Source organism: Mustelus asterias, chromosome 11 (genome assembly GCF_964213995.1).
Source record: "Mustelus asterias chromosome 11, sMusAst1.hap1.1, whole genome shotgun sequence".
Lineage (NCBI taxonomy): Eukaryota > Metazoa > Chordata > Chondrichthyes > Carcharhiniformes > Triakidae > Mustelus > Mustelus asterias.
In genome coordinates, this window is record NC_135811.1 from 103,969,489 (window position 1) to 103,984,388 (window position 14,900).

A 14,900-nucleotide genomic window follows, 5' to 3' on the forward strand; every position below is an offset into this window, starting at 1 on the left:
CCCTGGGATTACAGAGTGGAGCTTGATGGGGGGTGATTGACAAGTCAGGTCATGTAGCTCGGGACAGCTACTTTTTACAGAGTATTCCAGTTTTAGTTTTGCTTTCAGAAGCTGCGTGAAACTGAGAGAAACAGCAGTGTTTTCCCCCTTTCTGGAGTCTGAAGGCTGAAAACCACCAGAGATTAAGTTTACCTCTCTGAAGTTTGGCTGTTTTGAGGATATATCCTTCTCTGAAAACTGCTGGTTTGGATTTCTGTCAGGTGTTACAAAGCTGAAAATCCAGTATCACGTGAGCATACTTGTTTTTATGCCAACTAAATCTGACGAAGGGTGTATGTCCATGGGATTGTGTTCAACTGGAACAACAGAGATAGCTAGCTGTTAGGATTTACACTCTGACATGTTTAAGTCTTGTAATTGGTAAAAGTTTTGCTAATTCTTTTTGTTATATTCTAACTGTTTTTAAATAAACTTTGTTTGATAAAAGCTTCCTAGTGGGTCACTTGAATCATACCTGGAGTGAAACATTTTACACTCACCAATGTTAAAATCAAATGTAAAGCTTAGGGCCACGGTAACTTCACAAAACTCCTTGGAGTTTTTGGCCTGGGTCTTAACAAGTGGGACTTGAAGCCAGAACCTTGAGACTTAGAGATGAGAGTGCCACTAAGGCATAGCCCACACCCCTCACGCAGTCCAGAAACGCTGGTATAGACCATTGGGACTGAATGACTTATCTATGTGCTGTGAATTCTAAATAATTTCCTGTACTTGCTCTTCAATTAGTCGAGTCTCTGGCTCCACAAGGCCTAGGAATTTGCACTGGGGCCTCCTGCTAAAATCAAATGACCGATTTGCCCAGGCCCGGACTTGCATTTCTCAAGAAGCAAACTGACTCTGAGATATCTCCATTCGCTCACCTCCGAATTCACCACACTTAACATCATAAAACCCATCAAATAATCAAATCCTTCCTCTGAACTCGGGTGAAGGCTGAAATGTGGCAGCTGAATGATTCTTTGGAACGCGATTAGTGAGGTGAGTTGCAAATTATTGATGAGAATGTCAGAAAAAGTGCAGAAATTGCAGCTGTACAGACAAAGAAAAATACTGAGGGGTCAATTTTAACAATTAGAATGCGGAATGTAACGGGGTTTGTATAATGAACAGACAATCTACTAATGCCTGACAGACATTGTTAAAATCAAGCCTATCGTGTCGATGTATTATTTGTACCTGTAGGAACATCGTCTTCAGACTGGTCCTGGATCAATTTGCAATTCAAATGGCAACACTCTTTCCCCTGATTCATCTCATTACAGACTTCAGCCATACACTCTCGGCTCACATTTAAGTGCAGTAGGGCGGGAGTCAGGGGTCGGTTCAGCTCACTTGGCTGGACAGCTGGTTAGTGATGCAGAGCGATGCCAATAATGTGGGTTGAATTCCTGTACTGGCTAAGGTTATTCATGAATTCTGCCTTCTCAACCTTGCCCCTCACCTGAGACGCGATGACCCTCAGGTTAAATAACCACCAGCCTCAAAGGGGAGAACAGCCAATGGCCATTTGGGACTATGGTGACTTTACCTTTTACTGCGCTTGTCTCCCCTTTCCCTTCATTAATACAGCTCTCCCCCTCAAAGGTCAATTGTCATCTGGGACTATGGCGACTTTACCTTTTACTGAGGGAGTGCTGCAGTTTTGGGAGTTCTTTAGTTGAGATGCTAAACTGTGGTCCACCTGCCCTCTGGGGTAAGTATATCAGATCTCTATCCAATATTTATCTTGTAAACAACTTCACTTAGAGTACCTTATAATTGATCTAATTTCCTTTTGTGGCATCTTGCTGTGCACAATTTGACTGCTGTGTTCTGACATTGCAGTGACTATACTTCAAAAGTACTTCATTGGCTGTAAAGTACTTTGGAATGTCCCCCAGGGTGCTACATAAATGCAATTATTTATTTATCTTCTTACTTCAGGACCTCTCTTCAGAACATCATTGGTCGAGATCTTGATCAATTGGGCCAGTGGGTTGGTGAATGGCAGATGGAGTTTAATTTAGATAAATGCGAGGTGATGCATTTCGGTAGATCAAACCGAGGCAGGACTTACTCAGTTAATGGTAGGGCGCTGGGGAGAGTTATAGAGCAAAGACATCTAGGGGTACATGTTCTTAGCTCCTTCAAAGTAGTGGTAAAGAAGGCATTCGGCATCCTTGGTTTCATCGGTCAGAACATTGAATACAGGAGTTGGGACATCTTGTTGAAGTTGTACAAGACATTGGTAAGTCTACACTTGGAATACTGTGTACAGTTCTGGTCACCCTATTATAGAAAGGGTATTATTTAACCAGAAAGAGAGCAGAAAAGAAGCAGCTCAGGGACTTGATGGTTTGAGTTATACGGAGTGGCTGGATAGACTGGGACTTTTTTCTCTGGAGTGTAGGAGGCTGAGGGGTGATCTTATAGAGGTCTATAAAATACTGAGGGGCACAGATCAGCTAGATAGTCAATATCTTTTCCCAAAAGTAGGGGAGTCTAAAACTAGAGGCCATGGGTTTAAAGTGAGAGGGGAGAGATACAAAATCATAGAAATAGGATCATAGAAACCCTACAGTACAAAAAGAGGCCATTCGGCCCATCGAGTCTGCACCAACCACAATCCTACCCAGGCCCCACTCCCATATCCCTACAGATTTACCCACTAATCCCCCTAACCTACACATCTCAGGACACTAAGGGCAATTTTTTTTTTAGCATGGCCAATCAACCCCCCTAACCCGCACATCTTTGGACTGTGGGAGGAAACCGGAGCACCCGGAGGAAACCCACACAGACACAAAGAGAATGTGCAAACTTCACACAGACAGTGACCCAAGCCAGGAATCGAACCCAGGTCCCTGGAGCTGTGAAACAGCAGTGCTAACCACCGCACTACTGTGCCACCCAGAGAGGAAATTGTTTCACACAGAGGGTGGTGAATGTCTGGGAGGTCGTAGTAGAGGTGGGTTAAATTTTGTCTTTTAAAAAGCATTTAGACAGTTACGTGGGTAAGTTGAGTATAGAGGGATATGGGCCAAATGTGGGCAATTGGGGCTAGCTCAATGGTAAAAATTGGGCAGCATGGACAAGTTGGGCCGAAGGGTCTGTTTCCATGCTGTAAACCTCTATGACTCTTATCATGAGTGGGCAACCTAACATGTTCCGTGAGACTCATGTACACAGGCCAGAACCAGCTGGGATTTTCCACTCTGTATTTATTAAGAATTTATTATGAAGGAGGTCACCTCGGAGATCCAGCACACCATCACAGAGTTAGAGTCACGTCATGTTTAATCAGCGATTAATATAATCAGAAAATCTTAGTGAAATGATGGTGCATTTTGTTATTGTGCCACAGGTAACCAGCCGTACACTGGCAGGAACTGGGAATCCAAGCTTCAGCACAAAGCAATAGGGAGGCGATGGCCTAGTGGTATTGTCACTAAACTATTAATCCAGAAACACAGCTAATGTTCTGGGGAACTGGGACCGAATCCCGCCACAGCAGATGGTGGAATTAGAATTCAAGAAAAAATATCTGGAATTAAGAATCTACTGATGACCGTGAAACCATTGTCGGAAAACCCCATCTGGTTCACTAATGTCCTTCAGGAAAGGAAATCTATCATCCTGACCTGGTCTGGCCTACATGAGACTCCAGAGCCACAGCAATGTGGTTGACTCTCAGCTGCCCTTGGGCAGCTAGGGATGGGCAATAAATGCTGGGCCAGCCAGCGACGCTCATGTCCCACGAATCAATTAAAAAAAATTAATTTAGCAACACTTCAACTTAAAAATGGTCGGCCTTGCTTTCAAGCCCTTCTGTAGCCTTGAAAGCCTCTCTGTGACCTCCTACAGTCCAATAACCTTCTGAAATGTCTGCATCCATCAATTCTGGCCTCTTGAGCATCATAGAATTGAATTGCTCAACCGTGTCTTCAGTTGCCTAGGCCCTAATCTGGAATTCCCTCCCTAAATCTGTCCAGTGGCACAGTGGTTAGCACTGCTGCCTCACGATGCCAGGGACCCGGGTTCAATTCCCAGCCTTGGGTCACTGTGTGTGGAGTTTGTACGTTCTCCCCGTGTCTGCGTGGGTTTCCTCCGGGGTGCTCTGGCTTTCTCCCACCCTCCAAAAATGTGCGGGTGAGGTTGATTGGCTATGCTAAATTGCCCCTTAGTGTCAAGGGGACGGGAATGGTAAATAAGTGGGGTTACGGAGATAAGAGCAGGGTGGGATAGTAGTCAGTTCAGGCCAAATGGCCTCCTTCTGGATTGTAAGATTCACTCTCTAATAATAGAATTGAAGCCAGTCTTTGCACATTTTTATAAGCATTTATTACAGAGTTACACATTACAAACATACATCTTTAAGCTAAACAGCCATGGTTTCAGTCTGTGCCTAGTTATAGGTGGACAAGTGAATTGCCAGTTAATGGCCCACCTGCATACAAATAAACAAAATTCACATTAAATGAATGGCTCCCTTCCCTCTTTCAAGATGCTCCTTAAAACCCACTTATTTGATCGATCTTTCAGTCAGCTGCTCTGACATCTTATATGAAGCAGGGTGAAAGTTTGTCTGAAAATGCTCCTCTGAAGCAAGTTTAATATGTTCAAGGCTATATACAAATGCAAATTGGTGCCGTCATTGATGTTTGGTTGCATAACAATAGTGGTTGCGCTTTGATCAGACAGAAGTGACGTACAGTAGGACGTACTGAAAGGGCAGGACTATAGACACTGTATAAATAAATACCAGTGCAGTGTTTGGGGAACCACACATGGTCTCGGTAACTCAGAGAGGGAGGAGGTTAATGATATAAAAATCCACTCAGGTTCACACTGCTATTCGTTCGTTAGTGACCCCTGTGAAAAATGTACCAGGGTAACAGAAGTAAAAACGGATTGGCGCTAGGCTGTAATTGAATGGCCAGCTGCCATTCTCTTTCTAAGGTCCCAGGTGGTTACGGGATTAACCAATTCATCCCCATTCCCTGGGACAGATCTGCCACTCTATCAGGTCATGGCTGATCTCAATCTCAACTCCTTCTGAAGTCACGAAAGGGTTTGATGGACTTGTAGGGGAGTCAATAACTCAGGGCCACAATTATGAGATAAATTAAGTCAAGAATTCAACAGAAACATCTTTACCCAGTAGGTGGTCAGAACATGCCACGTGGCGCAGTCATGGAATCCCGATCGAGTCTGCACCAACTTTCTGACAGAGTATCTTACCCAGGTCCTCCCCCCTGTCTATCCCCACAACCCCACACATTTTGTTGAGAGGAGGCCTGATTGAGGTCTACAAATTTATGAGAGATAAAGACAGGATGGATAGTCAGAGACTTTTTCCCAGGGTGGAAGAGTCAATTACAAGGGGGCACAGGTTCAAGGTGAGAGGGGGAAAGTTTAAGGGAGATGTACGGGGGAAGTTTTTCACGCAGAGAGTGGCGGGTGCCTGGAACGCGCTGCCAAGGAGGTGGTGGAAGCAGGCACATTAGCAACATTTAAGGGGCATCTGGATGGGTATAATAGGGAGGGAGTAGAGGGATACGGACTGAGTAAGGGTAAACGAGATGGGTTTTTTTTAAAGTTTAATTAGGGCATCATGATTGGCACAGGCTTGGAGGGCAGAAGGGCCTGTTCCTGTGCTGTTCTTTGTATTTACCATGGCTAATCCATCTGACCTGGATGTTTTGGGACACTAAGGGACAATTTAGCATGGCCAATCCACCTAGCCTGCACATCTTTGGACTGTGGGAGGAAACCGGAGCACCCGGAGGAAACCCACGCAGACACGGGGAGAACGTGCAGACTCCACACAGACAGTCACCCAAGGCCAGAATTGAATCCGGGTCCCTGGAGCAGTGAGGGAACAGTGCTAACCACTGTGCCACCCAGAGTATAGTCAAATGGCTTCGATACCCTTAGGGAGAAACTAGATAGATACATGAATGAGAAAGGAATGGAAGGATGTACTGGTTGGATTAAATGAAGAGGGATGGGGTGGGCTCCTGTGCGGCATAAACACTGGCTCTGGGCAAGTTGAGCAGAGTGGTCTGTTTGTTTCTTTATAATGTACCCATCTTAGCTTCAGATGCCCTAATCCAGCAGAATGGCTGAGTTACCCAAAGGACAAACTCTGGAACTGTACTCCAGACAGGAGCCAATACCTTATGGCAGGAAATTGGGGAATTTCTTTTGATTAATCTCACTCATATTTAAAACAAAAGTTCTAAACGAAAAGTCAGGTGCTGCAAGCTCACTGTTTAGCAAGTTGTGTCTCCAAGTTGCCAACCCCCTTTATTGGACGTTACATTGATGAAGACATTTATCTCGTTGTTTGCAAGACCTTGCTGTTCATGAATTGGTTTGTGTCACTCCCTACAATACAAGCGCCTACCCTTTGTTGTTGTGAACTGCTTTGAGGTATCTGGAGGTTGTGAAAGGTGCTACACAACTACACATTATTTTTGCACTGGGAACATTGCAGCAATGCAACATGCGAGTGCATGTGGTCGGAGATTATTGGCTGTGACATCTTTGCAGAGCGTGGGCCCATCCCTCGTGACTCCCTGTGAGATATTCACCCTGACCTCCCAAACCCAGCCCACTATATTATTCCAGAGCTTCCTGTCTGCTTTCCTGGTTTTCTCCCCTCTCCTGATGGCTTCTGAATCATGGAGGAGGGGGGTCCCACTTCCCCCCAGACCCAAGGAGCTGCCGCAGGATTCTACTCTTAACCACACCTCTCTTTGAAAACCGATTGTGACCTGCAACAACAGCCTTCAGCAGGGTCAGTGCTAATGCCCCCTGGCAATACTGACACGGTAAGAAGTCTCACAACACCAGGTTAGAGTCCAACAGGTTCATCAGGTGACTCACCTGATGAAGAGGCAGTGCTCCAAAAGCTTGTGCTGCCAAATAAACCTGTGGGACTTTAACCTGGTGTTGTGAAACTTCTTACTGTGCCTACCCCAATCCAACGCCGGCATCTCCACATCATACTGACACTCTCAAAGACGGGCAGTAAATGCTGGCCCAGCCAACAACTCCCGTGAACGAATAAAAATAAACTTTGCAAATGAGTGACGCACTCTGGGGACCACCGCAAATGTACATGCCAAGATAACCCTTGCACCCCTTTACCTTGTATAACACCCTAACTACCTAAAAGGTAGCAGTTCTATCAGCTACATAACAGCACTGCAGACAGAATCATGGAAGCACCCAGTGCTGAAGCAGGCCACTCAGCCCATCATTCCTGGGCCAGCTCGTTGAAAGAGCCATCCAATTAGCTCAACATGTCTGTTCTTTCCCCTTGGCCCTGCAACATTTTCATCTTCAGGTACATACTAATTACCATTGAACCTGCCTTCTCCACCTTATCAGACAGCGTGTCTTCAGTGATGTGGTGGTAATGTCACTGGGTTAGTAATCCAGACACCCAGGGCTAATCTGGGAGGTGGACAGATTCAAATCCCACCACGCCAGCTGGTGGAATTTAAATTCAATTGATTAAACGTGGAATAAAAGGTTAGTCTCAGTGATGGTGAACAGGAAACCATCGCTGAGTGTTTGCAAAAACCCATCTGGTTCACTAATGTCCTTTCGTGGAGGAAATCTGCCAACTTTACCCGGTCTGGCCTACATGTAACTCCAGAGCCACAGCAATGTGGTTGACTCTGAAATGGCCCAGGAAGGCAATCAGTTCAACAAATTTTGGCCTTGCCAGCAACGCCCACATCCCGTGAAATTAATAAAAAAGAAACATTCCAGGTCACAGGAGTTCCTTGTGTTGAAAAATCTCATCACATCTCTGACTCTTTTGCCAATCATCCTAAATCTGTGTCCTCCTCCAACCCTGCTGACAATGGAAACATAGGGATGTAATGTTCACCAGCCTTTCCATCCCAGACTTAATGGGGGCAGAGGCAGGAAGGCAGTGGGGGTCCCCATTCACCACTCCCACCCCCCTCTCCCCCACCCCTCCCCCCACCCACCATTCTCCTCCACCCCTCCCCCCACCTACCATTTCCCCTCCCCCACCCCATCTTCTCCCCACCCTCCTGCCCATAGTGTCCCCAAACATGCCACTGGGGAAAGCATTACATTTTGCCCACAGTTTCTCCTTATTTACCCTTTAAACTATTATTCTATTAGGTTAACAAATGCGGAAATATGTCGATTCCTTAGATGTCCCTGATGCCCCTAGTCTGTGATTTCCAGAACAGATCTACAACATTCAGTTATTCAACTGTTTTTTTTTAAAAAGGAGATTTTCCTGTAATCCAGAATCAGGGTCTGTAGACAGGACAGGTGATTCACTTCTGGTATGTTTTGAGCTGTTATTTTTCAACCCATTCCAATACAAAACTGAGCATCTTTTACAATATTACCTATGGGGATTTGCGCAGTGTGAATGTAAGCCTACTTGTGACTCTTGAATAGACAAAAAATATGAGGTATCTTTTCAAAAAGAAAAATTTACATTTAGTGAATCCCAAAAATCGAACAAAGGAGAACAGTTGGTTGCTGAATCGGACACTCACCTTGCACTGTCAGTAGGAAGCATCAAATACATGCTGGATGATGGGGATGAAATATAATAATACAGTGAGAGAATGGCCCGACATTCTGTTCTTTCATTTATTCCATTACGTGCCCGGTTTGTCTTTAACCGTCACCCCTTAAGTCACTTAATTATTCCTACCCTCCACCGATTAAATCTCTAACTTCTCCCACCCTGATAAAAAGACCATCAACTTGAAAAGATAATTCTGTTTCCCTCTCCGCATTTTTATACCATTATTTCACAATCCCAGCATCTGCAGTGTTTGGCTTTTTGATTAAATCTGTCTTGGCAGTCTTGATTCTGAACAGTTGGATAAGTAATTATAAAGTACAGTAAAATCTCTATGTATCCCCTGTGGAATTTTCACTTCCCTTTCACCAGTAGCAAGGGCACTGCACCGTGTCTGTTTGTATGCAACATTTATGTGAGCCGTCATTCTGCGTCAAAGAAACCAAGCTCATCGCTACACAGGTGCGTTTGTGGCTAATGCAGTCAAGATCCAAACCGGGGCAGCAATGAGATGTATCTGGAAGCCACAGTGACCCGAACGGACATTGCTTTTTGATCCACTGACTGAATTCACAGTGGATCGGAGATAGGCAGGTGTTTCCGCATTCTAATAGCTTTTACGTCTCGTCCAAAGGCATGGTCTATGCCAGCAGCCAGAATTCATCCGCCAATATCTCAGGATCCTTTGGAAAGCTGGGGACGGGTGATGTCTGTTTTTTGGAAAACTCTACATTCCCCGTCAATCTTTGTGACGATGAGTAAGTGGCGCTCAGCAGTTGCTGGCGCTCATAAGAATTCCGCACAATCCCACTGAGGAGGCAAGTGCCAGAAAGACGTTCCGAACGGTCCAAGACGGAGCCTCACTGTTCTAGAGCCCAGCTGCAGGAAAAAAAGAACAGTTTTATCGAGTGACAAAGAGCACAAGGTTAATTGTGTATCGAATCTGCAACCATTCTGGAACAGCCCATTAAGTCCTAAAAGAAAACGATAACTAGATTAATCTTTGCAGTTCAACAATAACATTTGATTTGATTTATTATTGTCACATGTATTAGCGTACATGAAAAGTATTGATTCTTGCGCGCTATACAGACAAAGCATAGAGAAGGAAACAAGAGTGCAGAATGTAGTGTTACAGTCATAGCTAGGTCAACTTAATGCAAGGTAAGTCCATTCAAAAGTCTGACAGCAGCAGGGAAAAAGCTGTTCTTGAGTCGGTTGGTACGTGACCTCAGACTTTTGTATCTTTTTCCCAACGGAAGAAGGTGGAAGAGAGAATGTCCGGGGTGCATGGGGTCCTTAATTATGCTGGCTGCTTTGCCAGGGACCCGGGTTCGATTCCCAGCTTGGGTCACTGTCTGTGCGGTGTCTGCACGTCCTCCCTGTGTCTGTGTGGGTTTCCTCCGGATGCTCTGGTTTCCTTCCACAGTCTGAAAGACGTGCTGGTTAGGTGCATTGGCCATGCTAAATTCTCCCTCAGGTGCCGAACAGGTGCTGGAGTGTGGCGACTAGGGGATTTCCACAGTAACTTCATTGCACTGTTAATGTAAGCCTACTTGTGATACTAATAAATAAACTTATACTCTTTGTGTGTCTGTGTATATATGCATATGTGTGTGTATATAACCTGTATGTATGCATGTGTGTACATATATATATATATATATATATACACATTTCCACACATGCCTATGTGTGTATGTGCCTCTATATGTGTATTTATATATATGTGTATGTGCAGACTCATCGGGTGGGATTCTCTGATCTCGTCGGGGTCACCACGCTGCCGGCGAGAATGGAGAATTTGGTGCTTAGCCAGCACTCCATTCACTGCAGCGAGACCGGAGAATCTCAGCCGCGGACGAGGGTGGAAGTTTTTGGTGAATATTCCCACTATGGTGACATTACACTGCTTTGGATTAATTTCTGTGTCCTGTTTTTTAACCAGTTCCCTACCCAGTGCAACATTCAATCCGGTTTGTGACATGCTGTTTGGAATAATATTAAGTTTCCCTGACTGCGTGTATCACACCTTTAACTCTATGGACTTCTTCCCAGGAAAGGTTGGTCTGCGGACCAACGATGGGAAGTGAAGCCGGTTTTCCAACTCATTGTTTCTAAAGGGGCACAGACATCACAGAGACCAATGCGCTCAATCTGATAATAAATAAAAAGTAAAGAAAACTTGCATTTCACAACTACCAGACATTCTAAAGTGCTTTACAGTCAATGAGATGCGATCACTGTTGCAATGTAAGCAATGGTGCAGCTAATTGGTGCACAGCAAGCTCCCCCAAGCAGCAATATGATTTGATTTGATTTATTATTGTCACATGTATTAACATACAGTGAAAAGTATTGTTTCTTGCGTGCTATACAGACAAAGCATACCGTTCATGGAGAAGGAAACAAGAGAGTGCAGAATGTAGTGTTACAGTCATAGCTAGGGTGTAGGGAAAGATCAACTCAATGCAAGGTCTGACAGCAGCAGGGAAGAAGCTGTTCTTGAGTCAAGTTGGTAAATGACCTCAGACTTTTGTATCTTTTTCCCGATGGAAGAGAGAATGTGCGGGATGCATGGGGTCCTTACTTATGCTGGCTGCTTTGCCAAGGCAGCGGGAAGTGTAGACAGAGTCAATGGGTGGGAGGCTGGTTTGCGTGTTGGATTGGGCTCCATTCACGAACTTTTGTAGTTTCTTGCGGTCTTGGGCAGAGCAGGAGCCATAGCAAGCTGTGATACAACCAGAAAAAATGCTTTCTATGGTGCATCTGTAAAGTTGGTGAGAGTCATAGGTGACATGCCAAATTTCCTTAGTCTTCTGAGAAAGTAGAGGTGTTGGTGGGCTTTCTTAACAATAGTGTTGGCATGGGAGGGGGGGGGGGGGATCAGGACAGGTTGTTGGTGATCTGGACACCTAAAAACCTGAAGCACTTGACCCTTTCTACTTCGTCCCCGTTGATGTAGACAGGGATATTTGTCCAGAGGGCAAGTCTCAGTTATTAAGACAGCCAATTAACTTTTAATCTTAAAGTAAAATACCAAGAACACAACTGATAAAGCTGACACAACAATTGGCATTTATATAGCTCTCACTGAGGTTCAGTCCCATGGGGGTTTGTGGTCCTCCAATACTTATCTGTTATGTGGGAGATGGTGGCATAATGTCACTGGACGAGTAATCCAGAGGCCCAGGCTAATGCTTTGGGGACATGGGTTCAAATCCATCACGGCAGCTGGTGGAATTTAAATTAAATCTGAATTTAAAAACTAATCTCAGGAATGGAGACCATGAAATCACCATTGATTGTTGTAAAAACCCATCTGGTTCACTAATGTTCTTTAGGGAATTAAATCTGCCGTCCTTACCTGGTCTGGCCTACATGCGACTCCAGAGCACAGCAATGTGGTCGACTCTTAACTACTTTGGGCAGAATGGTGGCACAGTGGTTAGCACTGCTGCCTCACAGCGCCAGGGACCTGGGTTCGAGTCCCGGCTTGGGGTCACTGTCTGTGTGGAGTCTGCACGTTCTCCCCGTGTCTGCGTGGGTTTCCTCCCACACTCCAAAGACGTGCATGTTAGGCGCATTGGTCATGCTAAATTGCCTCTTAGTGTCCCAAAGTGCGGAGGTAGAGGGAGTGGCAGGGTAAATATAAGGAGTGACAGGGATAGGGCCTAGGTGAGATTGTTGTCAGTGCAGACTTGATGGGCCGAATGGCCTCCTTCAGCACTGTAGGGTTTCTATGATTCTACCCTCTGGGCAATTAGGGATGTGCAACAAATTTGCCAGCGATGCCCACATCCCATAAAAGAATAAAGAAATCAAATGTTTACAGTCCACATTTACATTCAGTGCACACAGGCGGAGTGTGTGACCCTGTGTGAATGTGGAGCCAGCACTAAAAACAACCATGTGCTTCCATACAGCGCCTTTTACACAGTAAACCTCTGGGTCACTTTGCTGGAGTGTTATCAAACACAATTTGACACCAAGCCACGCGAGGAGACATTGAACCGGGGACCAAAAACCTGGTTTCTTAAGTACCTGGAGTGAGACTTGGACACAGAATATTCTGACAGAGGTGGAGTAAGGCGGTGGGGATGTGGGGGGCAGTTGTTGGGGAGGGGAGGGGGGTGACTAACATGGTAGCTTTAAAGGAACGGTGAGAATAACTGCAAATTGAAAAATGCCAGGGGCCATAATCTGTATAAAAGGTGCATGAGAGAGAAAGAAACATCGAAACAGATAAAAGTTCAGCACAACATCATGGGCCGAAGGGCCTGTTCTGTGCTGTACTGTTCTATGTTCTATGTTCATAGAAAAACTACAGCACAATACAGGCCCTTCAGCCCCCAATGTTGTGCCGAACATGTCCCTACCTTAGCGATTACTAGGCTTACCTATAACCCTCTATCTTACTAAGTTCCATGTACTTATCTAAAAGTCTCTTAAAAGACCCTATCGAATCCGCCTCCACCACCGTTGCCGGCAGCCCATTCCATGCATCCACCACCCTCTGAGTGAAAAACTTACCCCTGACATCTCCTCCGTACCTACTCCCCAGCACCTTAAACCTGTGTCCTCTTGTGGCAACCATTTCAGCCCTGGGAAAAAGCCTCTGACTATCCACTCGATCAAAGAAGGTGTGAGAAAATGCACCGAACACTTCCTAGAACAAGAGGGAGTTTAAAATTAGGGATCATCATCAGGAATGAAAGTGGGGAGGTGCTGGAACAAGATGGAACGAAAGCAAAACATGGTATTGCAGGATGCTGGAAATCGGAAGTAAAAACAGGAAAAACTGCTGGATAAACTCAGCAGAATCTGGCAGGAGCTGTGGAGAGAGAAACAGAGTTAACGGGTGGGATTTTCCACACACACCCCCTACCCAGGGGCATATTTCACAGTGGCGAAGGTGGCCCACCACTGGCCAGTGGTGGGATCTTCCTCTACTGTCAACAGGGCTTCCCGTTCTATGCACTCCCTGACGTGCGTTCCCCCACGTCAAGGGCTCGCCGTCGACGGGACTGGAAGATCCCGCCGGCGAGAATGGCTGGAAAATTCCGGCCAGTGTTAAGACCCTCCTGCAGAACTGGAACCACATGACTGGAAAGGCTTGACTATGTTTTCTCTCTCCACAGATCCTGCTGAGTTTTTCCAGCATTTCCTGTTCTCATTTTATATTTTAATCAAGACTTGGACATTTCCAATTGGGCATTGTTCTCTGGGATGGGGGGACGTGCCTAAAACACAAGGGAGAACCTTCAGCTACAACATCCCGCAGATTGGATCAGGGCTGAAGATTTCTCTTGCTCTCTTATTGGGCCTGAGAATACTCGATTCGCTTTTTAATTAGCTCTCTCAACTGTCCGTCAACATTTCCGGGTTAAATTGGTTACTGTCCAAACCATAAAGGAATAAACACAAATGATATCCTGTGTGCCACATCTGTTTGCAGTAAAATTTATAAATAAGACAAATCTGTTGTTGCAGCGAGAATTAAATCCCAGTAAAAGAAATGGTGCAAATAAAGCACAGGATTTTTCTTTGCATTTGAAGGTTTGGTTTAAATTTAAGACAAGGTTTCCCAATTAGCAATTCCTGGATCATTATCTGCACTGATGTCAGTGGTTTGAAATTCGGCACAAATTATCACTGAATCATGTTGTTTTGCACGAACCTGTTGGGAGATTTCGATGCGAGCCATTTCTCACGGTTCCACCAGCCTCTCTCCGCCTTCCAGCCTTGCTTGCTGCAGCTGACATCTCTCACAGAACATAGATGATATAGGAGAGGATCACTAAACTCACAATGGCAAAAAGCATCAGCAGAAAGACGTCCAGCATTGTGAATAAACTGGGGAGAAGAGGAGGGGGGCCGTGAATACACTGGCTTTCAATGATGCCCCCTGTTCAGATTACAACACCCTGTCAAAGAGGGAGAGGGTGGGAGGGGGTTGCGGAAGAGAGTGAGACACCAAGTGCCAACGGAGGGAAGTGCATAATGTCTTGAAGTCAACAGTCACAAGAGAAGTCTTAGAATCCCGACAGTGCAGAGGCCATTCAGCCCATCGAGCCTGCACCAATGACAATCACACCCGGGTCCTATCCCCTTAACCCCACGTATTTACTCTGCTAATCCCCTGGCACTAAGGGGTAATTTAGCATGACCAATCCACCTTACTTACATATCCCTGGTCAATAAGGGGCAATTTAGCATGGCCAGTCCACCTTACCTACAGACACCTGGACACTAAGGGGTAATTTAGCAT

The 14,900-nt window shown here is 45.4% G+C and overlaps 1 long non-coding RNA gene across 1 annotated transcript; it reads right to left on the bottom strand.

Annotated features, from left to right (window-relative positions):
* Positions 1-8,135: 8,135 nt before the first annotated feature.
* On the bottom strand, positions 8,136-14,534 carry LOC144500750 (uncharacterized). The gene is made up of 3 exons (XR_013499007.1): positions 14,310-14,534; positions 13,163-13,298; positions 8,136-9,508 (listed from the first exon to the last, which is right to left on the bottom strand). It is a non-coding gene; the product is annotated as an uncharacterized LOC144500750 (long non-coding RNA).
* Between the last annotated feature and the right edge of the window lie 366 nt (positions 14,535-14,900).